Raw genomic sequence first — 27,896 nt, 5'->3', positions numbered from 1 at the left:
GAATAAATTCCGCATTCCGGTGACCCGTCTTGTCAAGCCACTCCACGTTTCCGCGGTCAACGGAGCCAAGTTGGATTGCACCATACGTTTCCGCACGGAGCCCCTTCTTATGAGCATCGGATCTCATCATGAGAGGATTGAACTTTTGGTCCTCCCCAATTGCACCTCGGAAATTCTCCTTGGACTTCCCTGGCTTCAACTTCATTCCCCTACCCTGGATTGGTCCACTGGGGAGATCAGGAGTTGGGGGTCCTCTTGTTCCAAGAACTGTCTAAAACCGGTTCCCAGTACTCCCTGCCGTGACCCTGTGGTTCCTTCTGTATCCGGTCCCCCTAAGGTCATTAAGGACTCTGCCTGCCACAGGAAATGCCCTTCCCCCCCTCCCAGTCCCGTCAGCCAAGCCTCTGTGCCACCCCATGGCCCCCGTCCTGGTGTCACACTGCCCCATGCCAGGCCTCGCCCTCTGCCCTCCCTCCCCATTCCCACTCCTGCTGTACTGCCTGCCGTTGAGGAAACCCTCCATTCTTTCCAGGTGTCCTCATCCCAGGGGAGGCAGTTACCGGGCAAAGAGAAGGGGAGACCTAAGGGGGGGGGTACTGTTACGCCTAGCGCTCCGGGTCCCCGCTCCTCCCCGGAGCGCTCACGGCGTCTTTCTCCCTGCAGCGCCCCGGTCAGTCCCGCTGACCGGGAGCGCCGCACTGTCATGGCCGTTGGGGATGCGATTCGCTCAGCGGGACGCGCCCGCTCGCGAATCGCATCCCAGGTCACTTACCCGTCCCGGTCCCCTGCTGTCATGTGCTGGCGCGCGCGGCTCCGCTCTCTAGGGCGCGCGCGCGCCAGCTCTCTGAGATTTAAAGGGCCAGTGCACCAATGATTGGTGCCTGGCCCAATTAGCTTAATTGGTTCCCACCTGTTCCCTGGATATATCTAGTCTCCTCCCTTGCACTCCCTGGCCGGATCTTGTTGCCCTAGTGCCAGTGAAAGCGTTCCTTGTGTGTTCCTTGCCTGTGATTCCAGACCTTCTGCCGTTGCCCCTGACTACGATCCTTGCTGCCTGCCCCGACCTTCTGCTACGTCCGACCTTGCTTCTGTCTACTCCCTTGTACCGCGCCTATCTTCAGCAGCCAGAGAGGTTGAGCCGTTGCTAGGGGATACGACCTGGTCACTACCGCCGCAGCAAGACCATCCCGCTTTGCGGCGGGCTCTGGTGAAAACCAGTAGTGACTTAGAACCGATCCTCTAGCACGGTCCACGCCAATCCCTCTCTGGCACAGAGGATCCACCACCTGCCAGCCGGCATCGTGACACATATTGGGGGAGATTTATCAAAACCTGTGCAAAGGAAAAGTTGTCCAGTTGCCCATAGCAACCAATCAGATCGCTTCTTTCATTTTTCAGAGGCCTTGTTAAAAATGAAAGAAGCGATCTGATTGGTTGCTATGGGCAACTGGGCAACTTTTCCTCTGGACAGGTTTTGATAAATCTCCCCCATTGTATATGTGAATCAATATATAATTTATTTTGTATGTATACTTTCCTTACAAGCAGAGAGATTCAAAGTTATAAAAATGTTCAAATTTTTTATGAAATTTTAGAATTTTTCTTCAAGAAATGATGCAAGTATCGACAAAAATTTACCCCTAACATAAAGTAGAATATATCACAAAAAAACAATCTCTGAATTCAAATTCATAAGTACAAGCATCCCAGGGTTATTAATGCTTAAATGGGCACTGTCATGAAACCTAAAAATGTATATGTTGTAGTACTTAAGTACTACAACATATCTCTAATATGCTTTAATTAAAAAAAAGTGATTTTAAACCAGTTTAAAATCACTTTTAAATACAGCCACTAGGGGTCGCCCTCCTAGTGGCCGAATGCATTCGGCAGTGACGTCACTACTGAATTTCGACTCATTTAAGCTGGCAATTAGTCGAAATTCAGTCACTGCGGTGCTCGCTCCCGCCTGTCAATCAAACAGGCGAGAGCGAGCACGCTGATAGCTGGGGCTGCGCGCATTGGCCAGCTCCACTGGCCTCGCGCGCGGCCCCGCCCACCTCCGTTACCCTGTCCGGAGGCACTCATTACTGCGCTGATCCTCCGGATGGGTAAGTCTGATCTGAGGTCTTATAATACTTTACAAATTACTTTCTTCTTGTCATTTGGGCATTGTGGGGGGTGGTCTGGGGGTGATGGATTTGCGGAGTTTGGGGGAGCGGAATGTCTTTTTCGGGCGGTCAGAGGGAGGGGGGTGTTGCACGGCGGGGTCTGGGGGAGCGGGATGTGGGGCAGCTGCGGCTGAGACTGTTTTCACCACAGGGTGCCTACAGTTGTTTCCCCACTTCAACTCCCAGCATGCCCTGACAGCCAATAGATGTCAGGGAAAGGTGGGAGTTGTAGTGGTGAAACAGCTGGGGGCACCCTGCATAGTTGAACTAAGGGCGGAAGTCGAACCCCCCAGCAGGCATCAGTGACGTCACGCCTGCTGAGGAAGTCTGCCTGGTAGTGAGCACACTAAAGGCAGGGAGGGGGTTAGGGATAGATAGGCAGGGACAGAAAGAAAAAAAAAGGGATGGTGGGAGCTACCCTTTAAAGGTCAGAATTGCAAAAAATGCTCTGGTCCTTGGGGTAAAAATGGGCTCGGTCCCCAAGGGGTTAATAAATGTACTAAACACTAAATTGCATTCTTTCACAGACTATTAGGAATGGACTGCTGGGTATGTTTTTTTTACCTTCTACAGACTATAATAACCAGAAGGCCATTTGTGGTGGAACAAACGGCAGAAAAATTTGCTACAGTACGCTTGAAAAAACATATTGGAGTAAAACACCAGCCGGTGATTACTTTTGGCTGTCCTTTCACAGTATTTAGGCCCTTGACAGATTAACAGGTACAAAATAGTACACGAGTTCAGTCCTCAGTAATTCACTACTCAAAAGAAGTATGTGATGGATACGTGGAAACCTGTGTTAACTAATAGTGTGACACTCGATCATCAGTGCCCCTCCCACAATATTGTGTAATATTAAATAATGTAAATATATATTAGATTCATATTAACAAGCCAGCATATAAAAATATTATTTAATACATTAAAATGATAGTCGATACCTCCAAATATTCACCACCGCAGGGCCCTTGCGATTATTGGCCAATATCAGAGCTATTAATAAAAATTTTAACAATTGTTCACTACAATAGGAGGATATATAATAACGGTTCACTTTTAAATAGATGTAAATATATTATTGAAGTTCTATAAATGCCACCAAAAAAGTCCTGTAGAATAATAGACCTGTTCAGGAATAAAAGTCCTGCTAAGAGGGAAAATCCTTTTGGGATAAAAAGAATGTCTCCACTCCTATACGCTGTAAATGGAAATATAAGTTCCAAATTCACAAATAGTCTCGGCTTGACCACGACACACGGGTGTCGCCGCTCCCGGCCAAAGGAGTCACCTTCCCGGAGCGCAACATCGAAAACCCCAGCCGAGGGCGGTGAGTGGCACACAGTGCTAAACAAAAACTTTGTATTCTAATAGGAAAATAGTTGAAAAACAGTGTGATACGTTCCACAGAGTGATATAGTAGTCACAGACTATTTGTGAATTTGGAACTTATATTTCCATTTACAGTGTCTAGGAGTGGAGACATTCTTTTTATACCCAACAGGATTTTCCCTCTCAGCAGGACTTTTATTCCTGAACAGGTCTATTATTCTACAGGACTTTTTTGGTGGCATTTATAGAACTTCAATAATATATTTACATCTATTTAAAAGTGAACCGTTATTATATATCCTCCTATTGTTGTGAACAAATGTTAACATTTTTATTAATAGCTCTCGTATACGCCAATAACCGCAAGGGCCCTGCGGTGGTGAATATTTGGAGGTATCGACTATCATTTTAATATATTAAATAATATTTTTATATGCTGGCTTGTGAATATGAATGTAATATATATTTACATTATTTAATATTACACAATATTGTGGGAGGGGCACTGATGATCGAGTGTCACACTATTAGTTAGCACAGGTTTCCACGCATTCATCACATACTTCTTTTGAGTAGTGAGTTACTGAGGACTGAACTCTTTTATATTTTTTGATATTATTACCTTTCCTTGAGTGAAGGAATACAGTTAACCTCGTACTTTTACTGTGAGCTCCACATCCTTTTCTTTTCTCTTACAAAATAGTACACCACTTAGATGTAGGTATGTGGTATGCACTTATGAGGGCAGAAAAATGCGCTACAGTATGCACAGCACCAGCAGTTTACAACAATGCTGGAGCACACAGTCACTGTGTACTGAACCCAAAATTGCACAAAGACTCTCTCTCAAATACTATTAGAAATGGACTGCTGGGTATAGATTATACCATCTACAGACTAGTATAACCAGCAGACCAGTTGTTATGGAACAAAGACACAGATTTGCCCCAAAAAAGAAAATTGGCTGTGTCCTTAGGGCAAAATGGGCTGTGTCCTTAGAGGAAAACTGTCAGCTCTCTCCCCCCGCATTAACCAGCGGTACTGACTGGTAGTGCGGGGACGCTGATCAGTTTGATCCTTACCGTGCCCGGATCCGCCGCACCGTAATCTTCTATTTTCGGTATATGCAAATTAGGTGCACACTGGCACCGGCCAGGCTAACTGGCACTCTGACGTTAGTGCCGCTGGCCCCAACGCCGCCCAGATCATCAATATTCCTCCCCTCTCTCGTCATTACAGAGCGGGGAGAAGAGGGAGAGGCGGAGGGAAAGGAGGAATATTGATGAGCTGGGCAGCACCGACGTCAGAGTAACAGTTAGTCCGACCGGTGCCAGTTAGCACCTCATTTGCATATTCCGAAATTATCGCCAAACGGCGCGGTGGATCTGGGCACGTTTAGGATCAAACTGATCAGCGTCCCCCCGCACTACCAGACAGTACCGCTGGTTAGTGTGGGGGGAGCAAGCTGACAGTTTTCCTTTAAAGAGGTTAACTAAACTGAATGTGCAACATCTTTTTCTGAGTGTTAACAGTGAGAAATTAGTGGTCCAAAGCCATTGAACCTTTAGGAAACACCAGTTATTTAGTCAAATTTTTCATTTTATGTCCAGAATTACATCAATTCAAACTGAACCCAATGGAATTTGATGTAGGGCATCTATTCTGTGTGTTGGCAGTGTGAGTTCAGTGGTCAAAGTCATTTAACCCTTTGAAAATACCAGTTACTTTTTAAGTCAGGAAAAATATCAAGTCTTTGCATTTTAATGCCCATTTTATACCCAGAACCATTTTGTGCCAGACTGTACTTAACCGAGTATTAACAGTGGGTGATCAGTGGTAATCTTTAAAATGACCACGCCGCACCCAGGCAAAAAGGAAAAAGGTTCACCAACCAGGCCACCCACCCACACTAACACACATGGTCCTGCCCGTCTTATATATTGGTGGGAATCGAAATGTGCCCAGCTAACATTGAAGGAAAGAGATATTATAGGGTTGTTACATTATATACAGCACATATATAACCCAGGAAAATGTTCTCAAAAGTCGGAGGTCATCTTATACGGGTACAGATTATCCATACCCCGGGCGTCCCAGCCGACATTAATTCCCCCCGTCACATTTGGGACATCCCTATGTCTCAAAACATCTTTTCAGGACACAAGGATGTCCCGGTCATTTTTCTGCGGCCCCGCGTTAACTTGAAAAATGCAGGGGCTGCCGGTAGGTAGCGCATGCAGGGACCAATAGAAACAGAGCAGAGCGGAGCGGAGCAGCTAGAAGGAGGACGCGCACATGGTAAATTACCAGCGGCGCGTCATCTTCGGTGCTCCGACCACTGCTCCTCCAGTCCCGGGAACTACTGCTATGGCCTATAGGTCATGACCGGAGGAGCGGTGGGGCAGTACACAGGCATACAGCCTCAAGCCATTCACTGTATATGGCTGAAGGCTGTATGTCTGTGGGGGCCACTGCCTACCTAATGTGGGGGAACTACAACCTAATGTGGGAGAACTATACTGCCAACCTAATGTGGGGGAACTATACTGCCAACCTAATGTGGGGGAACTATACTGCCAGCCTAATGTGAGGGGAACTACAACCTAATGTGGGGGAACTATACTGCCAGCCTAATGTGGGGGAACTATACTGCCAGCCTAATGTGAGGGGAACTACAACCTAATGTGGGGGAACTATACTGCCAGCCTAATGTGGGGGAACTATACTGCCAACCTAATGTGGGGGGACTACAACCTAAGTGGGGGAACTATACTGCCAGCCTAATGTGGGGGGAATTATACTGCCAACCTATTGTGGGGGAATTATACTGCCAACCTAATGTGGTGGGAACTATGCTGACAACCTACTGTGGGGGAAACTATACTGCCAACCCAATGTGGGGGGAACTATACTGCCAACCTAGTGTGGGGGGAACTATACTGCCAACCTAATGTGGGAGAACTATATTGCCAACCTAATGTGGGGGAACTATACAGCCAACCTAATGTGAGGGAACTATACTGCCAACCTAGTGTGGGGGAACTATGCTGACAACCTAACAGGGGGGAACTATGCTGACAACCTACTGTGGGGGAACTATGCTGACAACCTAGTTTGGGGGAACTATGCTGCCTACCTAGTGTGGGGGAACTATGCTGCCTACCTAGTGTGGGGGGAACTATGCTGACAACCTAGTGTGGGGGGAACTATACTGACAACCTAATGCGGGGGGAACTATGCTAACAACCTAGTGTGAGGGAACTATGCTGCCTACCTAGTGTGGGGGAACTATGCTGCCTACCTAGTGTGTGTGGGGGGGGGGGGGGACTATGCTGCCTACCTAGTGTGGGGGGAGCTATTCTGCCTACCTTTTGTGGGGGAACAATGCTGCGTACTTAAAGGGGTACTCCACTGCCTCAGTGTTCGGAACATTTTGTTCCAAACTCTGGGTGCGGGCTGAGGGGGTTGTGAAGTCACAGCCACGCCCCTTGTGACATCACGCTACGCCCCCTGAATGCTACTCTATGGGAGGGGGTGTGTCGACCAAGGCAAGACTCTGGATCTGCCCCTGTATGGAAAAAGATAGAACTGGGCTCTCAGGGTATGGATTGAGAGAGAGCGGCACTGTGCTCAGAAAAACACGCAACTTTCACCCATCCGGCCCGCCCTTGTATGTATCCTATTACCATACTTCTTTCTCTGCCTCTCAGATCTCGCTCATGAAGACTGCAGTGACGCGGTGCATGTGCGAGATCTGAGGCGGCGCAGGCGTGAATGTGCAATATCTGAGAGGCGGTGCAGTTGCACATGTGCGAAATCTGACAGGCGAAATCTGGTGCGCATTTGCAAGATCAGAGAGGTGAAGAAGGAGGTACGGTAATGGGATACAAGGGTGGCACATGTGTGAGATCTGAGAGGAAGAGAAGGAGGTACGGTAATAGGATACCCCATTTACGAGGGTCGGGTTTTTGTTTAAAGTCTCATGCAAATCTATGGGAAATGTACGTTCCAGCATAACTTTTTTATACAGCTGAAAATATTTCAATAATACTTGTTCACACGTTACCTATATGTAAAATAAAAATATATAACAGTTAAATCAACCCTATCCTACCCCCATATGTGAAGGAGGTTTTTTTTGTTTCAAGTCCCATGCAAGTATATGACTTCCGGTACCTTACTCCATGAACTCCGCTCTGCATCTCCTGGTGAGTGTGTCAGTTCAGCTTGGAAGCTACACCCTCCACGCATGAAACGTGACATTTCACAAAGACACGCCCACCTTTAAGTTACACCCCTTTTATTTTCTCCCACAAAGCCACAATCCCTTCTATTTTCGGTTACAATATCTTCATCACAACTCAAACCCACCTGAGGACAGGATATGAGGTCAGGATATGAGGACAGAATATGAGGACGGGATATGAGATCGGAATATGAGGACGGGATATGAAGACAGGATATGAAGACGGGATATGAGGACAAAATATAACAATGGGATATGAGGACAGGATATATGGTTGGGATATGAGGACGGCATATGAGGATGGGATATGAGGTCGGGATGTGAGGTCGGAATTTGAGGACAACATATGAGGATGGCATATGAGGTCAAAAGCTTTCTCTTTTGTTGCTTTTCCTCCCCTACAAGAATTAGGAAGGAAAATCTGGGCAATGCTGTGTACTCAGCTAGTATGTATATATTTTAAAGCAATTTTAAAGCAATTAGATCTCCTGAATGGGGGCCCTGGCAGTCTGCTGGAAGGGGGCGCGCCGACCCCTGCACGGAGCGGTGGCCGACACGCCCCCTCCAAGTATCTCATAGACATACATGGAAGGGACGTGTCGGCCGGGGCTTCCTTTCTCCAATAGACTGCTGGGGCCCCGTTCAGGAGATCACTGGGGGTCCTCAAAGATAGAACTTTTCTGTAAAATCATGCCCAACTACTGGCATTTAAAAAAAAAAAAAAAACCCTGGACTTACCTCCAGATGTTTCCCCAATGCCTCCAGTATCTTTTTCCCATCCTCTGGTGTGATACCCTTTTAAATTGTGGGTGCATGGGATAATAGGAGTTTTGTTGATCCTTAAGATCATTTGTTGTATATATACTATTTCCATTCAGATCTTGTGTGGGATCTCCACACAGCTAGCCGCTGGCATGTCAGCCATGTATGTCAATCACACATTGTCTTGTACAGCCACGCACACAATTGAAAAAAGAATGTCAACTGGGAGCTTCTGGTGCAGGCAGTATCTCTGTAACACTCTGCCTGTACGAGAAGCTCAGACAGAAGGGGAGCTGTGGAGAAACCTAGAGATGAGAGGAGCTGCAGGTAACTGGTATGACAGGTGAGTTTTTTTTTTTTTAGGTTGACCAGTTAATGGGCCCAACTACTATGTGGGGGCTCCAGAGGTGGGCCCAACTACTATATGGGGGGTCAGAGGTTGTTCCAACTAGTTGTTCCAACTAGTCCAAAAATAGGCTTAACTGCTGTGTTGAGGTCGCCCTAATACTCTAGGGGGGGCCAGAGGGAAGCCTTATACTCAATGGAGGCACAGAATTTTGTCTATCTACTTGGGGCACAGAGGTGGGCATAGTATTATATGGGGATAGAGGCAAGCCTTATACTATATGAGTGCCAGAGATGGGCCAAACTGCTGTATAGGGGGCAAGGAGGGTCAACTACTATCCAGGGGGGCACAGAGGTGGCCCTAATATTATATAGGGGCAAAAAGGTGAGCCTAAGTTCTATATAGGGGCTAAGAGGTGAGCCTAAGTTCTATAAGAGGGCACAGAGGGGGCCTGATACTATATGGGGGCACAGGAGTAAACTAATATTATATTGGGGCATAGAGGAGGCCTAATAATATATTGAGGCTTATAGGTGAGTTTAAATATTATATTATGGTAAAAGAGCTGCCTAACTAGGGCACAGAGGAGTCTATTATATGGCAGCATAAAGTGGGCACAAAGACTGTGTGGAACAATACACATGGGGCATTTATATAGAGGTGGGGATTATGCAGGAGTGAGGAGCCTGAAATGTTTGTCTGGCAGATTCTGTGGAGTTGCATCATGGAGAAGTCTTCATGATAGTCCAGATAGTCACTTTTTTTGACTCCTATTCATGCCCACAACCGCTCTGCTCACAGGAATTCTGTGTCTGCTTCTGGGCCTACGCAAGTTCTCTGAGCAGAGCGGTGATGTTAGAGGTCCCTGAGCTGTCAATCATGCAGGTTCAAGCACATTAAGGGCATGGTTTATGTTTATAGCAAGTGCTGTAAGAATTTCTTTTTAATTCAAATATATTTCAAACTTGTTGAATTACATTTATGTTCTTCCAGAAATTGTCTAGAAACACTCCCAGGGAAATTCACAGCAGTTTTTAACGGGATATTCCGGGTTTATACATCTTATCTTTTATCCAAAGGATAGAGTATAAGATGTATGATTGCAGGGGTCCCGCCATTATGTGCTGCCTCCGAGAAGGCGCTGCATCGAGATCGGGGATAAGATGTGTAAGGATGTATAAGGGTATAAGCCAAAGCCAGAATTGGTGTATAGTACTTACCCCACCGCAGACCAGCAGTGGTCCTAGCCTACTCCTTCCTGCACAACATCACTCTTTAAGCCAAAGCCAGAATTGGTGTATAGTACTTACCCCACTGCAGACCATCAGTGGTCCTAGGCTACTCCTTCCTGCACAACATCACTCTATTGCTGGGGCCACCAGACCTGAAAGCTGAAATCTAGGAGTGCAAATTCTGGGCCAATCACCATACTTAACAGCACCAGATTTAAACAGATGGCTGCTGGCCACGTTTGCCAATGATTGCTACTATGGTGTTTCACTCATGTTACCCTGCCTAGTGTTTTAATGTATTCTTTCCCGTATTTCTTTATTTTCCTGCATCTGGTTCTGAAGATCCCTCTTGGCTCTGGCATCTGACTCTAGCATCTGGTACAGTTGCTGATTTTGTCCCTGACATTATCTCTTCTTTCTGATGTTGGCTCTGGCCACTACTATGATTTTGGTTCTGATTCTATTACTGAGTTTTTAATTTGGTTCTGACCCAGCTTTCTGACTATCCTACCCTTCCCTGTGCACTTAATTAGGAAGGGACCATCGCCTAGTTCGGAGCTGACTCCAAAAAGGTAGGGAAGAGCAGCTAGTGAGATAAGGGCTGCAGGAAGGTCTTATAGTTTTCCTGTTCGCTGGAACCACTTTTGTCTTTAGCTCACAAACTGCAGTGGCAGTTTTCCTAAAAACTGTTGTGTGTGACATCAGCCTAAATCTAAATTAGGCTGGAGTGAGATGCACCAAATTTAGGTGCAGGCCTCTAAATAAATTTGCCACAACTTTGGCTTTCCATGTGCCACAAACAAAAAGCTGCTATACATTTTAAATATTTTTGTTTTTCTAATTTTGTGTTGTTGGCAGCTAGAATACATAGTGCCTCTAAATGGAAACAGCCCAACGTTTCCTAGGATATTATGATTGCTCGGGTTAATTATATTGAGTTTTCTGAAAAAACTGTCTGCTATGAGGGAAGATGGGGTAGATAGGTCCACAAGGTATGGGAGCCCTGGTTCTACTCCACTACTGTCCAGACACCAGATACAACCTGTCATTGTATTAATGTGCATTACAATGGTATGTTTTTTTTTGAAAGGCATGTTTGCTTTGAAAGGCATGTTTTGCTTTGAAAGGCATGTTTGCTTTGTTTTTGTTTTTTGTTTTCTTGTATGCTTTTCTTTTGTACGTCTCTGCCTGGGTAATATCCCCTTGTGATTAACACATGTTTTTCTTGGGCATATCAATAAACTTGATTGGTTTGATACCAAAATCTAATATACATTTTTGCTACAATTTATGCCAGTTTCTTCTTTAAATTGTAGTAGGACACTTGACCTTCTGCTAAGTCTAACTCACTTTTAAAAAGTTGTGCAGTGTAAAAATGTAAATGAGTTGCAAATATATGTGCAGTTGATACATGTGCACAAAAATGCAACTTTAGTATGTTAAAAACTGGTGTACAAGGCTGTGTCCAAACATTATTTGCAGGTCATGGGGTTATTGGAGTCAGGGGAGTGTAGCAAAAGATGTTAGTATGATTTACAGCCTCTTATAGGCAGTGAACTGGAAGGAGAAGTATAAAAAAAAATGCTACAAATATTTGGTATCGTTGTGGGTAGAGATGAGTAGTTAGAGTTGTGGTTAGAGATAATTTTTTTAAAATTTAGATTCGGACGATTTGCCAATTTGTTTTTTTTTTTTTAGAAAATTTAGGTTTTATCCATGTGGATTTCTCACAATAAAGCATCGACTGTCAAGATTATTGGGTGAGTGCTCCAGATTTCATTTTCTTCTGTGTCCACACATTAAACAAGATGTTATTTTCATATCTGTGATGCACCACTCATTGAACTATACTGCTTGGCTTGGTCACTCACCTGCATGTGATTGATAGCCTGTTCCATTACCAGTGCCAGGTAGTTGTTTTCTCTTTGTACCTATCTCTGTATGTTGTGCTAGTGTTGCAGGATATATGAATAAGAAATATAGTGAGCGCTGGTATGGATATACAGAAGAAAATATTAACTAATGATAGTATTATATAGGCATACCTTAGTTGTCAGGCAGTAATAAATTTGTCTAGATGAGAAGCTTGTCATACAGTCAGGGTGTAGACAGGGTGATTTGCAGCAGAAGAAACAGGTAAGCTGTTAAATCTGTACGAGTGAATAGAGTAGAGTGATAATTTAGTATACTTTTATGATACCAATTTTGCAATAGCTGGTGAGTACTATAACTGTACCTGTTATGGAATTAATGTCAGGTTTATAAGACTTATAGCTGGCTGGGCGGATGCTATTGTAATAGTTCATCTACTGCATCAATATTCCCTCTAAAAAATCTAAAGTACAAAATAAAACACATCCAATATTATCCTCTTTAGATAGGAACCTTGCATTAATTCAAATTGTAGCTATGGAGGTCACGGTTATTAGTTTTAACCAGATCCGCAGTGAGTGGGTTAATGCACTGTGATCGGTACCTTATTGACCGCTGGTGTGATGTCTGATGCACAGCTGCGGCTCCATATATCCCCGGTTACGTTCTGGTCCTAATAGATCCCATGTCTGTTATGCAGGTCCAGTCCTCTGCGTGAATGCAGTGGGAGAACGCCCCGGCCGGTGGCGTCTCAACCAAGCTGCGTGCAACTTCCGGGTTAGGTGTTCAATAGTGACGTCACTATGGTGGCTCCTTTGCTCCACAATACCTCGATGCGGTTTGGAAACTGTATAGCGGTTTCCTTCATCTGGAGTGGCAACTGTGGTGGTGCTGTCTGTTCTTATATCGGTCAGTGCAATCACGTTTGAGGTTAACCCATTATTGTCCTTCGTTATAGGCATTCAGGATCTACATCAAGTACATGCAAAATGTGAACTACTACTGGGAGGAAAGCTATTTTATCTTATTATAGAAAACCAAAAAGTTCAAATTCTGACTTATTCTGTGTGGATTCAATGAGTTTAAATTATATATTATCTTGGATTCTATTCTTGAAAGTTGTGCAATGTAATTGCCCCCCCTCCAATGAGGTACCACTTGTTCAATACCAAAAAATGTAGATCCTACAGCAGACTGACAGTGTTTCTCCTTATAGTGACTGGACAAGGGATGTCCTTCGTACCCCCTTTGGATATTATATAGGTGCTCCTTTATTCTTGTCGCCAACTGTCGTTTGGCACGGCCAACATATATTTTAGCGCAGGGGCAACGAATCCCATATATCACAACTTTAGTTTTACAGTGGATATGTTGTTTTATTTTGTATAGGATGTCATCCACCTGATTGTGAATAGTTAGGATGGGAGATCTATTACCCATAGCTTTACATGCACTATATTGTCTGAATGGATAAAAACCATTTTTTAGATCGAGTAGTGTTTCTGTTGTATTATTTGGTATTGGGGTCTTCTTAATGGTGGGAGCTATCCAGTTTCCAATTTTCTGTGCTTTTTTTTTTTTTTTTTAAAACAAAGTAGGGGATATTTGGGATGAGGTCTCCCAGTATTTTATCTCCTTTCAAGAGGTTCCAATGTCTTTTCACTATTCTGCGGAATACGAAGCTGTGTTTATTATACTGGGTGATGATTGGTATCCTAATTTTTGGATCCTGACCCTCATCCAGATTTTCAACATTTGACTGATTCATCTGTTCTTTTGTTATTATTTCCCTTCTAGTCTCCAGTATCTGTTTTTGTGTGTTTTCAAGATGTTCCTCCTTATATCTGTCACGATGCCGGCTGGCAGGAGGTGGATCCTCTGTGCCAGAGAGGGATTGGCGTGGACCGTGCTAGTGGACCGGTTCTAAGTCACTACTGGTTTTCACCAGAGCCCGCCGCAAAGCGGGATGGTCTTGCTGCGGCGGTAGTGACCAGGTCGTATCCACTAGCAACGGCTCAACCTCTCTGACTGCTGAAGATAGGCGCGGTACAAGGGAGTAGGCAGAAGCAAGGTCGGACGTAGCAGAAGGTCGGGGCAGGCAGCAAGGATCGTAGTCAGGGGCAACGGCAGGAGGTCTGGAACACAGGCTAGGAACACACAAGGAAACGCTTTCACTGGCACAATGGCAACAAGATCCGGCGAGGGAGTGCAGGGGAAGTGAGGTATACATAGGGAGTGCACAGGTGAACACACTGATTAGAACCACTTGCGCCAATCAGCGGCGCAGTGGCCCTTTAAATCGCAGAGACCCGGCGCGCGCACGCCCTAGGGAGCGGGGCCGCGCGCGCCGGGACAGGACCGACGGAGAGCGAGTCAGGTACGGGAGCCGGGGTGCGCATCGCGAGCGGGCGCCACCCGCATCGCGAATCGCATCCCGGCTGGAGGCGGTATCGCAGCGCACCGGGTCAGTGGATCTGACCGGAGCGCTGCAGTAGCGAGAGTGTAGCGAGCGCTCCGGGGAGGAGCGGGGACCCGGAGCGCTCGGCGTAACAGTACCCCCCCCTTGGGTCTCCCCCTCTTCTTAGAGCCTGAGAACCTGAGGAGCAGACTTTTGTCTAGGATATTGTCCTCAGGTTCCCAGGATCTCTCTTCAGGACTACAACCCTCCCAATCGACCAAAAAAAAGGTTTTCCCTCTGACCTTCTTGGAGGCCAGTATCTCCTTTACGGAGAAGATGTCCGAGGAGCCGGAAACAGGAGTGGGAGAAACAAGTTTGGGAGAGAAACGGTTGATGATGAGTGGTTTAAGAAGAGAAACGTGAAAGGCATTAGGAATACGAAGAGAAGGAGGAAGAAGAAGTTTGTAAGAGACAGGATTAATCTGGCACAAAATTTTGAAAGGACCAAGATAGCGTGGTCCCAATTTGTAGCTAGGGACACGGAAGCGGACATATTTAGCGGAGAGCCATACCTTGTCTCCAGGAGAAAAAATGGGGGGAGCTCTTCTTTTCTTATCAGCAAACTTCTTCATGCGTGATGAAGCCTGTAAGAGAGAATTTTGGGTCTCTTTCCATATGGTGGAAAGATCACGAGATATTTCATCCACAGCGGGCAAACCAGAGGGCAAGGGAGTGGGGAGGGGGGGAAGAGGGTGACGGCCGTACACCACGAAAAATGGGGATTTGGAGGAAGATTCAGAGACTCTGAAGTTATACGAGAATTCGGCCCATGGTAGAAGATCTGCCCAGTCATCCTGGCGGGAGGAAACAAAATGCCGTAAATAATCACCCAGGACCTGGTTAATTCTTTCTACTTGCCCATTGGATTGAGGATGATAGGCAGAAGAAAAGTTTAATTTAATCTTGAGTTGTTTACAGAGAGCCCTCCAGAATTTTGACACGAATTGGACGCCTCTGTCCGAGACGATCTGCGTGGGCAACCCGTGAAGACGAAAAATGTGTACAAAAAATTGTTTTGCCAACTGAGGCGCTGAAGGAAGACCAGGAAGAGGGATGAAATGTGCCATCTTGGAGAATCGATCAACGACCACCCAAACAACAGTGTTGCCACGGGATGGGGGTAAGTCTGTAATAAAGTCCATACCAATCAGAGACCAAGGCTGTTCGGGGACAGGCAGAGGATGAAGAAGACCAGCGGGCTTCTGGCGAGGAGTCTTATCCCGGGCACAGACAGTGCAGGCTCGCACAAAATCCACAACATCCGTCTCCAGAGTCGGCCACCAATAGAAACGAGAGATGAGTTGCACGGATTTCTTGATGCCCGCATGACCTGCGAGATGGGAGGAGTGACCCCATTTGAGGATTCCGAGGCGTTGGCGTGGAGAGACGAAGGTCTTCCCTGGAGGAGTTTGCCTGATGGAGGCTGGAGAAGTGGAGATCAGGCAGTCAGGAGGAATGATGTGTTGCGGAGAGAGCTCTACTTCCGAGGCATCCGAGGAACGAGAGAGAGCATCGGCCCTAATGTTCTTATCGGCAGGCCGAAAGTGAATTTCAAAATTAAATCGGGCAAAGAACAGAGACCACCTGGCCTGGCGAGGATTCAGCCGTTGGGCCGACTGGAGATAGGAGAGGTTCTTGTGATCGGTGTAAATAATAACTGGAAATCTTGATCCCTCCAGCAGATGCATCGATTCCTCAAGTGCTAATTTAATGGCTAGTAGCTCTCGATCCCCGATGGAGTAGTTCCTCTCCGCCGGAGAGAAGGTCCTAGAAAAAAAACCACAAGTAACAGCATGCCTGGAAGAATTTTTTTGTAGAAGGACCGCTCCAGCTCCTACTGAGGAGGCATCAACCTCCAATAGGAAGGGTTTAGATGGGTCAGGTCTGGAGAGCACGGGAGCCGAAGAAAAGGCAGACTTGAGCTGTTTAAAGGCGTCTTCCGCTTGAGGAGGCCATGACTTAGGATTGGCATTCTTTTTGGTTAAAGCCACGATAGGAGCCACAATGGTAGAAAAATGTGGAATAAATTGTCTGTAATAATTGGCGAACCCCAAAAAACGTTGGATAGCACGGAGTCCGGAGGGGCGTGGCCAATCTAAGACGGCAGAGAGTTTGTCTGGATCCATTTGTAGTCCCTGGCCAGAGACCAAGTATCCTAGGAAAGGAAGAGATTGACATTCAAACAGACATTTCTCCATTTTGGCATAAAGTTGATTGTCACGAAGTCTCTGAAGAACCATGCGGACATGCTGGCGGTGTTCTTCTAGGTTGGCAGAAAAAATCAGGATATCGTCCAGATACACAACAACACAGGAATATAAGAGATCACGAAAAATTTCATTAACAAAGTCTTGGAAGACGGCAGGGGCGTTGCACAGGCCAAAGGGCATGACCAGATACTCAAAGTGTCCATCTCTAGTGTTAAATGCCGTTTTCCATTCATCCCCCTCTCTGATGCGGATGAGATTATAAGCACCTCTTAAGTCCAGTTTGGTAAAGATGTGGGCACCTTGGAGGCGATCAAAGAGTTCAGAGATGAGAGGTAGGGGGTAGCGGTTCTTTACCGTGATTTTATTAAGACCGCGGTAGTCAATGCAAGGACGTAGGGAGCCATCTTTTTTGGACACAAAGAAAAATCCGGCTCCGGCAGGAGAGGAGGATTTGCGGATAAAGCCCTTTTTTAAATTCTCCTGGATGTACTCAGACATAGCAAGAGTCTCTGGGGCAGAGAGAGGATAAATTCTGCCCCGGGATGGAGTAGTGCCCGGGAGGAGGTCAATAGGACAGTCATAAGGCCTGTGAGGAGGTAGAGTCTCAGCTTGTTTTTTGCAAAAAACATCCGCAAAGTCCATATAGGCCTTAGGGAGACCGGTTACAGGGGGAACCACAGGGTCACGGCAAGGAGAACTGGGAACCGGTTTAAGGCAGTCTTTGAAACAAGAGGAACCCCAACTCTTGATCTCCCCAGTGGACCAATCCAGGGTTGGGGAATGGTGTTGAAGCCAGGGTAGTCCGAGGAGAATTTCGGAAGTGCAATTGGGGAGGACCAAAAACTCAATTTTCTCGTGATGAGGTCCGATGCACATTAGGAGGGGCTCCGTGCGGAAACGTATGGTACAGTCCAATCTTTCATTGTTAACACAATTGATGTAGAGGGGTCTGGCGAGACTGGTCACTGGGATGTTGAACCTGTTGATGAGAGAGGCTAAAATAAAATTTCCTGCAGATCCGGAATCCAAGAAGGCCATAGTAGCGAAGGAGAAGGTAGAGGCAGATATCCGCACAGGCACAGTAAGACGTGGAGAAGCAGAGTTGACATCAAGGACTGTCTCACCTTTGTGCGGAGTCAGCATACGTCTTTCCAGGCGGGGAGGACGGATAGGACAATCCTTCAGGAAGTGTTCGGTACCGGCACAGTACAGGCAGAGATTCTCCATGCGGCGTCGTGTCCTCTCTTGAGGTGTCAGGCGAGACCGGTCGACCTGCATAGCCTCCACGGCGGGAGGCACAGGAACGGATTGCAGGGGACCAGAGGAGAGAGGAGCCGGGGAGAAAAAACGCCTCGTGCGAACAAAGTCCATATCCTGGCGGAGCTCCTGACGCCTTTCGGAAAAACGCATGTCAATGCGAGTGGCTAGATGAATGAGTTCATGTAGGTTAGCAGGGATTTCTCGTGCGGCCAGAACATCTTTAATGTTGCTGGATAGGCCTTTTTTAAAGGTCGCGCAGAGGGCCTCATTATTCCAGGATAGTTCAGAAGCAAGAGTACGGAATTGTACGGCGTACTCGCCAACGGAAGAATTACCCTGGACCAGGTTCAACAGGGCAGTCTCAGCAGAAGAGGCTCGGGCAGGTTCCTCAAAGACACTTCGAATTTCCGAGAAGAAGGAGTGTACAGAGGCAGTGACGGGGTCATTGCGGTCCCAGAGCGGTGTGGCCCATGACAGAGCTTTTCCAGATAGAAGGCTGACTACGAAAGCCACCTTAGACCTTTCAGTAGGAAACTGGTCCGACATCATCTCCAAGTGCAGGGAACATTGAGAAAGAAAGCCACGGCAAAATTTAGAGTCCCCATCAAATTTATCCGGCAAGGATAGTCGTAGGCCTGAAGCGGCCACTCACTGCGGAGGAGGTGCAGGAGCTGGCGGAGGAGATGATTGCTGAAGCTGTGGTAGTAGCTGCTGTAGTGTCACGGTCAGTTGAGACAGCTGGTGGCCTTGTTGCGCTATCTGTTGTGACTGCTGGGCGACCACCGTGGTGAGGTCGGCGACAACTGGCAGAGGGACTTCAGCGGGATCCATGGCCGGATCTACTGTCACGATGCCGGCTGGCAGGAGGTGGATCCTCTGTGCCAGAGAGGGATTGGCGTGGACCGTGCTAGTGGACCGGTTCTAAGTCACTACTGGTTTTCACCAGAGCCCGCCGCAAAGCGGGATGGTCTTGCTGCGGCGGTAGTGACCAGGTCGTATCCACTAGCAACGGCTCAACCTCTCTGACTGCTGAAGATAGGCGCGGTACAAGGGAGTAGGCAGAAGCAAGGTCGGACGTAGCAGAAGGTCGGGGCAGGCAGCAAGGATCGTAGTCAGGGGCAACGGCAGGAGGTCTGGAACACAGGCTAGGAACACACAAGGAAACGCTTTCACTGGCACAATGGCAACAAGATCCGGCGAGGGAGTGCAGGGGAAGTGAGGTATACATAGGGAGTGCACAGGTGAACACACTGATTAGAACCACTTGCGCCAATCAGCGGCACAGTGGCCCTTTAAATCGCAGAGACCCGGCGCGCGCGCGCCCTAGGGAGCGGGGCCGCGCGCGCCGGGACAGGACCGACGGAGAGCGAGTCAGGTACGGGAGCCGGGGTGCGCATCGCGAGCGGGCGCCACCCGCATCGCGAATCGCATCCCGGCTGGAGGCGGTATCGCAGCGCACCGGGTCAGTGGATCTGACCGGAGCGCTGCAGTAGCGAGAGTGTAGCGAGCGCTCCGGGGAGAAGCGGGGACCCGGAGCGCTCGGCGTAACAATATCCTTTGTTTATGAAATGTTTCTTCATTTGGTTAGCTTCCTGGTCGTACAATTACAGCTAAATCTTTAAAACTGACTTCTGGGGATATTGTTTAGCCATATAGGTAGGTGACAGCTGTCCATACGAATCAGGCTATTGCTGTCCGTTGGCTTATTGTAGGTCTGTGTATTTTGTTCTCACAGATATTGATAGTAAGGTCTAAAAAGTGTACGGACACTTGACTGTATCTTGCGGTAAAATTTAAAAAGAAAGTATTTTTATTAATACTTGTTAAAAAGGTAGTCAAAGTGTCCTCACTGCCCTCCCAAATAAAAATGACATCATCAATAAAATGACACCATAGGACGAGGCCTTCACCCAAGTGGCCTCCTGGGTATATAGCTGTTTCTACCCATAGGGCCACGTACAAGTTAGAATAACTGGACACAAACTTAGTTCCCATCGCAGTCCCCCCGTTACTGGTTATAAAAGTAAGTGTCATACTTGTCATAATTGTGCCCTAAAATGAAACTTATGCAGTCGCCTATATAATTGATTTGTGAGTCAGGCATGTCTTCTTTTTTTTTTTTTTAAATGCTCAGCCGCCTTTCTGATGCTCAATGATTGTGTATAATGATGTGATGTCTAATGTCCCTATGAAGACATTTTCATTCCAGGTTATATCTTGTAAAATCTGAAGTATATGTGCAGTATCCTTTAAGTAGGTTTTTCCACACAGGGTTGGAGATGAATATCTATATATTTAGATAGGTTGGTTGTCAGACAATTACGATAATCCCTGAGACTATGGGTCTTCCAGGTGGATTTTGAATGGTTTTATGTATTTTGGGTATTTGTTAGAAGACAGGTATCCTGGGGTTATTTATCATTATATATTCTACCTCTTGTTTGGAAAGTACCCCATCTTGGTCCCTGTCTCTATAAGATTTTCCAGTTCTAATTCGTAATGTTCAGTGGGATCATTTTTTTTATTTAACATATGTTTGTGTATCTGATAACAAACATATAAATTCCCCATGATACATCTCATAATTCAAAATAACAATGCTCCCGCCTTTATCGGCGGGGCGAAAAACTATATTGTTATTGGTTTGCAATGTTTTCATGGCTTCCTGTTCTTTCCTACTTAGATTGTGCCTCGGATATTTAGTGACCATATTCTCAAAGGTATGCATAGCGTTAGAGTATTCTTTGTATGGAAAGAAGGTAGATTTTTTCTTTAGAAATGTATTTTTGAACTGGTCGCATTGAAGTGGCATGATGTCCATATTTTTGGTGTTGGAGTTTTTAATGAAATATTTTTTGAGTGATAGGTTTTCTTGAGGCCTATATAAGACTCAAAATTGTTAATGGAACATGTGGGCGCATATTTGAGGCCTTTTTGAATAAGAGTTTCCTCTCCTGGTGTTAGGGTATGGTCACTTAGATTATAGATTTTTTTTGTGAGTTCTCTTTGTCGTTGTTTATTGGTTTTGTCTTTTTTTTTTTTTTTGGTGAGTTTCCCAACCCCTTTTGCCTCTTTTTCTCTGTTTGTGCCCCATTTATAAAAAAAAAATCATGTTTCACCATTTTTTGGGGGACATTTTTTACAGGTATTTGTTTGGGTCTAGAGTCACCAGTTCTATCTATATACTTAGGTCTTGATTCTATTCTACCAGTTTCTATTGTCTTTAGAGGTGTGAATCGATTTAATATGGAAATATCTTGTGGTATATTTTCTACCACTGTGGAGTCCCTTCCTCCTACTTTTTGTGCATATGTTACTCCATTATGTGCAATGTTTGGATTTTCCAGAATAGAAGTTGATCTATCGGTATGCCCCATATAACTTTCTATGTGAGATGGTGGATTTAAAAATGTCTGACTAGTATTTAGACTGGGAACATGTACCGTTAGTTTAGATATGTTTAATTCTTGTGAATTTAATCAATGGTCTCTAATTCATCAAAATCTTGCATGTTGCTATTAGATGCCTGTTGTCAGTTGTTTGTAGAGTCCCTTATTAGTTTACGTTGTTTTTTTTTCTTAATAAATCTTCTTCCTTTTGCTTAATCCTTTGTTTTATACTTGTTGAAAGATTTGCAATTTCATCATGGTTTTTATATGGTTCCTATCTCCTGAGGATAATATTGGATGTGTTTTATTTTGTATTTTTGATTTTTTTAAAGGGAATATTGATGCAGTAGATGAACTATTATAACATATAGCATCCACAGAGCCAGCTATTAGTGCTATAAACCTGACATTAATTCCATAACAGGTACAATTATAGTACTCTTCAGCTATTGCAAAATTGATATCATATAAAGTATATTCATATAAAGTATACTCTAATCACTCGTACAGATTTAACAGCTTACCTGTTTCTTCTGCTGCAAATCAACCTGCCTACTCCCGGACTGTATGACAAGCTTCTCATCTAGACAATCTTATTACTGCCTGACAACTAAGGTATGCCTATATAATACTATCATGAGACCATATAGTGGCTGAATGACCCAACCTGGAGGTGGCAACAGCCTTACAAGACCATATAAAGATATATTTTAACATTTAAATTGAATATTTCAAATAGATGAACCTAAAAAGTTTTATTTAATGTGCCAGCAGCATGTGGAGACCACATGGCGGCACAGTGCCACAGCCTGGAGGTGGCGGCAGCATGAGGAGACCATAATCTGGCAGAATGACCCAGCCTGGAGGTGGCAACAGCCTGATGAGACCATAGGGCCTCACAATTGAAAAGATTAAAGATATTTTTTTAACATTTAAATGAAAGATTTCAAATAGATTAACCTACAAAGTTTTATTTAATGTGCCAGCAGCAGCATGAGGGGATCATAATCTGGCAGAATGACACAGCCCTTAGTTGGCGGCAGCTAGAGGAGACAATATAGTGGCTGAATGACACAGCCTGGAGTTGGCGGCAGCAAGAGGAGACCATATAGTGGCTGGATGACACAGTCAGGAGGTGGCGGAAGCATGAGGAGACCATATAGTGGCTGAATGACCCAGCCTGGAGGAGGCAACAGCCTGATGAGACCATAGGGCCTCACAATTGAAAAGATTGCCAGCAGCAGCATGAGGAGATCATAATCTGGCAGAATGACACAGCCTGTAGTTGGCGGTAGCAAGAGGAGACAATATAGAGGCTGAATGACACAGCCTGGAGTTGGTGGAAGCATGAGGGGATCATACAGTTGCTGAATGACACAGCCTGGAGTTGGAGTCAGCAAGAGTAGACCATAAAGTGGCTGAATGACACAGCCTGGAGGTGGCAGAAGCATGAGTAGACCATATGGTGGCAGAATGAGACAGCCTGGAGGTGGCATCAACATTATGAGAGCATATGGTGGCAGTATGAGACAGCCTGGAGATGGCATCAGCATGAGGAGAAAATATGGTGGCAGAATGAGACAGCCTGGAGCTGGCATCAGCATAAGGAGAACATATGGTGGCATAATGATACAGCCTGGAGCTGGCATTAGCATGAGGAGAACATATGGTGGCAGAATGAGACAGCCTGGAGGTGGCATCAGTATGAGGAGAACATATGGTGGCAGAATGGGACAGTCTGGAGCTGGCATCAGAATGAGGAGAACATATGGTGGCAGTATGAGACAGCCTGGAGAGGGCATCAGCATGAGGAGAACATATGGTTGCAGAATGAGACAGCCTGGAGGTGGCATCAGCATGAGGAGAACATACGGTGGCAGAATGGGACAGCCTGGAGGTGGCATCAGCATGAGGAGAACATACGGTGGAATGGGACAGCCTGGAGCTGGCATAAGCAGCCATCCTGAAAATGAGTGGCAATACCAGTACCCGATGACAACTGTGGGTGAAAAAAGGAGAACTTGGCATCAGATGTGTTGCATCAGGCGGGTGGCAGGATCAGAATAGTAGCTAAGGCAGGTAGGCAGAAGAAAGTAGTCTCTTTTGTAAAAGTGTTAGTGTGCACAAGTAAGGATTGAGGATATGCATTATGTAAAACATAACTTTTAATAATATGCTTAGGATAAAATATATATTTAACAAATGGAAAGGTGTGCAAAAAACACCATGTGCCACCTACACCACCAAATATTAATGTGATGCAAAGACCTCTAAAAGGGGGAAGGGAACAACGTATGGTATATTGTAACCGGTGCGGTTAAAAACTTCCCCTGTAAGGCCCTACTCTTGCACTTTAAAAAATGTATTAAAAGTTTTTTATATGCAAATGTGGTATCAAAAAAAAGTAAAGATCATGGCGCAAAAAATGAGCCCCCATACCGCCACTTATACGGAAAAATAAAAAAGTTAGAGGTCATCAAAATAAAGGGATTATAAACGTACTAATTTGGTTAAAAAGTTTGTGATTTTTTTTAAGCGCAACAATAATATAAAAGTATATAATAATGGGTATCATTTTAATCGTATTGACCCTCAGAATAAAGAACACATGTCATTTTTACCATAAATTGTACGGCGTGAAAACAAAACCTTCCAAAATTAGCAAAATTGCGTTTTTCGTTTTAATTTCCCCACAAAAATAGTGTTTTTTGGTTGCGCCATACATTTTATGATATAATGAGTGATGTCATTACAAAGGACAACTGGTCGTGCAAAAAACAAGCCCTCATACTAGTCTGTGGATGAAAATATAAAAGAGTTATGATTTTTAGAAGGCAAGGAGGAAAAAATGAAAACGTAAAAATTAAATTGTCTGAGTCCTTAAGGCCAAAATGGGCTGAGTCCTTAAGGGGTTAAAAGTTGTTTCAAGGGGACTAACACCTGGACTGTGGCGTGCCGGAGTAGGATCCATGGCAAAACTCCCATGGAAAATGACATAGAGTCTGGTTTTAATCCATAAAGGGCATAAATCACCTATTATTCCTAAATGGTTTGGAATAACATGCTTTAGCCCACTTTAGGCAGCACATAGTTAGATTCCCCCCTTTGGACAGCACATAGATTCCCCAATATTAGGCAGCACATAGTTAGAACCTCCCTTTAGGCAGCACATAGAGCGCCATTTAGGCAGCAGATAGTTAGACAACCCCCTTTAGGCAGCACATAGATTCCCCCATGTTAGGCAGCACATAGTTAGAGCTCCCCTTTAGGCAGCACATAAGATTCCCCCATATTAGGCAGCAGATAGTTAGAGCCCCCCTTGAGGCAGCAAATAGTGGGATTTGAACCCAAGGCAGCAGTGCTAACCTCTGAGCCACCATGCTACCCTTAGCAAACATCTAATATCCACTGTTGCTAAAATGGACAGAGATGTCAGCAGAGAGTACCAGAAAAATTAGGCATGTACACATGGCTGGAAAATGTGGTATTGTCGCAGCTGTAGCAGCAGCCATAAAAATTGCAGCACCATAACAAGTGCAGCAGTAGAGGCCAGAAAAATTAGGCATGTACAGATGGATGAAAAATTGGGCATGTACAGATGGATGAAAAATTGGGTAATGTCGCAGCCGCAGCTGTAGCAGCAGCCAGAAAAATTGCAGCACCAGAAAAAGTGCAGCAGCAGAGGCCAGAAAAATTAGGCATGTACACCTGGCTGGAAAATTTGGTATTGTCGCAGCTGTAGCAGCGGCCATAAAAATTGCAGCACCATAACAAATGCAGCAGCAGAGGCCAGAAAAATTAGACATGTACACATGAATGAAAAATTGGGTATTGTCGCAGCCGCAGCTGTAGCAGCAGCCAGAATAATTGCAGCACCAGAAAAAGTGCAGCAGCAGAGGCCAGAAAAATTAGGCATGTACACCTGGCTGGAAAATTTGGTATTGTCGCAGCTGTAGCAGCGGCCATAAAAATTGCAGCACCATAACAAGTGCAGCAGCAGAGGCCAGAAAAATTAGACATGTACACATGAATGAAAAATTGGGTATTGTCGCAGCCGCAGCTGTAGCAGCAGCCAGAAAAATTGCAGCACCAGAAAAAGTGCAGCAGCAGAGGCCAGAAAAATTAGGCATGTACACCTGGCTGGAAAATGTGGTATTGTCGCAGCTGTAGCAGCGGCCATAAAAATTGCAGCACCATAACAAGTGCAGCAGCAGAGGCCCCAAAAATTAGGCATGTACACCTGGCTGGAAAATTTGGTATTGACGCAGCCGCTGCTGTAGCAGCGGCCATAAAAATTGCAGCACCATAACACGTGCAGCAGCAGAGGCCAGAAAAATTAGACATGTACACATGAATGAAAAATTGGGTATTGTCGCAGCCGCAGCTGTAGCAGCAGCCAGAAAAATTGCAGCACCAGAAAAAGTGCAGCAGCAGAGGCCAGAAAAATTAGGCATGTACACCTGGCTGGAAAATGTGGTATTGTCGCAGCTGTAGCAGCGGCCATAAAAATTGCAGCACCATAACAAGTGCAGCAGCAGAGGCCCCAAAAATTAGGCATGTACACCTGGCTGGAAAATTTGGTATTGACGCAGCCGCTGCTGTAGCAACGGCCAGAAAAATTTCTGTTTGTTTCGCCAGGCAGAAAGTGCCCTAAAACATTGCGGCTTGAACCCTAGTTGGTGGCGGATAAGTCACGCATTCAGAGTTCAAATATAGCAGCGTGTGAACCATTTTTTGCAAAAAGGCAGCTCATCTGATCAAGCTTTGTTCAGTCAAATGTATTGCCCAGTGTGAGTCCCTTCGGGATCCATCCCTCATTCATCTTAAGAAAGGTGAGGTAATCCAGACTTTTTTGACCAAGGCGACTCCTCTTCTCACTGACAATACCTCCTGCTGCACTGAAGGTCCTTTCTGACAGGACACTTGAAGCGGCACAGGCCAGAATTTCGAGCGCAAATTGGGATAGCTCAGGTCACAGGTCAAGCCGGCACACCCAGTAGTCAAGGGGTTCATCGCTCCTCAGAGTGTCGATATCTGCGGTTAAGGTCAGGTAGTCTGCTACCTATCGGTCAAGTCGTTCTCTGATGGTGGACCCCGAAATGCTGTGGCGATGCGTAGGACATAAAAAGCTCTGCATGTCCTCCATCAACAGCATGTCTGTACAGCATCCTGTCCTTGCCGGCGTGTTCGTGGGAGGAGGAGGAGGATTACTTTCACCTCTTCCCCTGTTAGATCCCCGTTGTGCTGTGACATGACCCTTATACGCTGTGTACAGCATACTTCTTAATTTATTTTGGACCTGCTGAATCCTTTCCGCCTTGCTGTAATGCGGTAACATGTCAGGCACTTTATGTTTATACCGGGGGTCTGGTAGCGTGGACACCCAGTACAAGTCGTTCTCCTTCATCCTTTTTATACGATGGTCCCTCAACAGGCACGACAACTTGCACAAGGATGCCGAGCTACTCATGTCCCATTCCTCGTCCTCAGTGATGTCAGGGAAGGTATAATCTTCTCTCCCCTAGCCACGTACAACACTATGGGAATCAGATAGGTGACAAGGAGCACCCTGGGATGCCTGCTGTGGCTGGTCTTCCTCCTCCTCTTCAAAGCCACATTCCTCCTCTGACTCCTCTTCCTCACAATCCTCTTCCAGCGTTGCCGCAGGTCCAGCAAGCGATGCTGATAAGGCTGTTTCTGGTGGTGAAGGTGTCCACAACTCTTCCTCTTAACGCTCATCTACTGCCTGATCCAGCACTCTTCGCAGGGCACGCTCCAGGAAGAAAACAAACGGTATGATGTCACTGATGGTGCCTTCGGTGCGACTGACCAGGTTTGTCACCTCCTCAAAAGGACGCATGAGCCTACAGGCATTGCGCATGAGCCTCCAGTAACGTGGCAAAAAAATTCCCAGCTCCGCAGATGATGTCCTAGCACCCCGGTCATACAAATATTCGTTGTCGGCTTTTTCTTGTTGGAGCAGGTGGTCGAACATTAGGAGTGTTGAATTCCAACGTGTTTGGCTGTTGCAAATCAAGCGCCTAACTGGCATGTTGTTTCGCCGCTGGATATCTGACAAGTGCGCCATGGCCATATAGGAACGCCTGAAATGGCCACACACCTTCCTGGACTGCTTCAGGACATCCTGTAAGCCTGGATACTTGAGCACAAAGCGTTGTACAATCAGATTACACACATGTGCCATGCATGGCACATGTGTCAACTTGCCCAACCTCAATGCTGCCAACAAATTTGTTCCATTGTCACAAACCACCTTGCCGATCTCCAGTTGGTGCGGAGTCAGCCACTGGTCCACCTGTGCATTCAGGGCCGACAGGAGCGCTGGTGCGGTGTGACTCTCCGCTTTGAGGTAAGTCAACCCCATGATGGCGTGACACTGCCCGTATCCGGGATGTGGAATAGCACCTGGGGAGCTGGGGGGGGGGGGGGGTGCCGGTGATGTGGAGCAAGACGCAGCAGTGGAAGAGGACTCGGCCGAGGATGTTATGAAAGAGGATGGAGTAGGAGGAGTAGAGGAGGTGGCAGCAGGCCTGACTGCAAGTCGTGGCGGTGTCACCAACTCCTCTGCAGAGCCACGCATTCCATGCTTGGCAGCCG

The 27,896-nt window shown here is 46.0% G+C and overlaps 1 long non-coding RNA gene across 2 annotated transcripts in view; it reads left to right on the top strand.

The window, feature by feature from the left end:
- LOC130369023 (uncharacterized) overlaps positions 1-27,896 on the top strand; it is a 71,342-nt gene that overhangs the window by 26,167 nt on the left and 17,279 nt on the right. For both annotated transcript variants that reach the window (XR_008892647.1, XR_008892646.1), the window contains exon 2: positions 11,788-11,849. This is a non-coding gene — a long non-coding RNA (uncharacterized LOC130369023). The remainder of the gene's footprint in view (positions 1-11,787; positions 11,850-27,896) is intronic.

The sequence above is a fragment of the Hyla sarda genome, chromosome 4, assembly GCF_029499605.1.
Source record: "Hyla sarda isolate aHylSar1 chromosome 4, aHylSar1.hap1, whole genome shotgun sequence".
NCBI classification, from domain to species: Eukaryota; Metazoa; Chordata; class Amphibia; order Anura; family Hylidae; genus Hyla; species Hyla sarda.
Note: the sequence above shows the minus strand (reverse complement) of the source record. Positions and strands in the feature narration are given on the sequence as shown.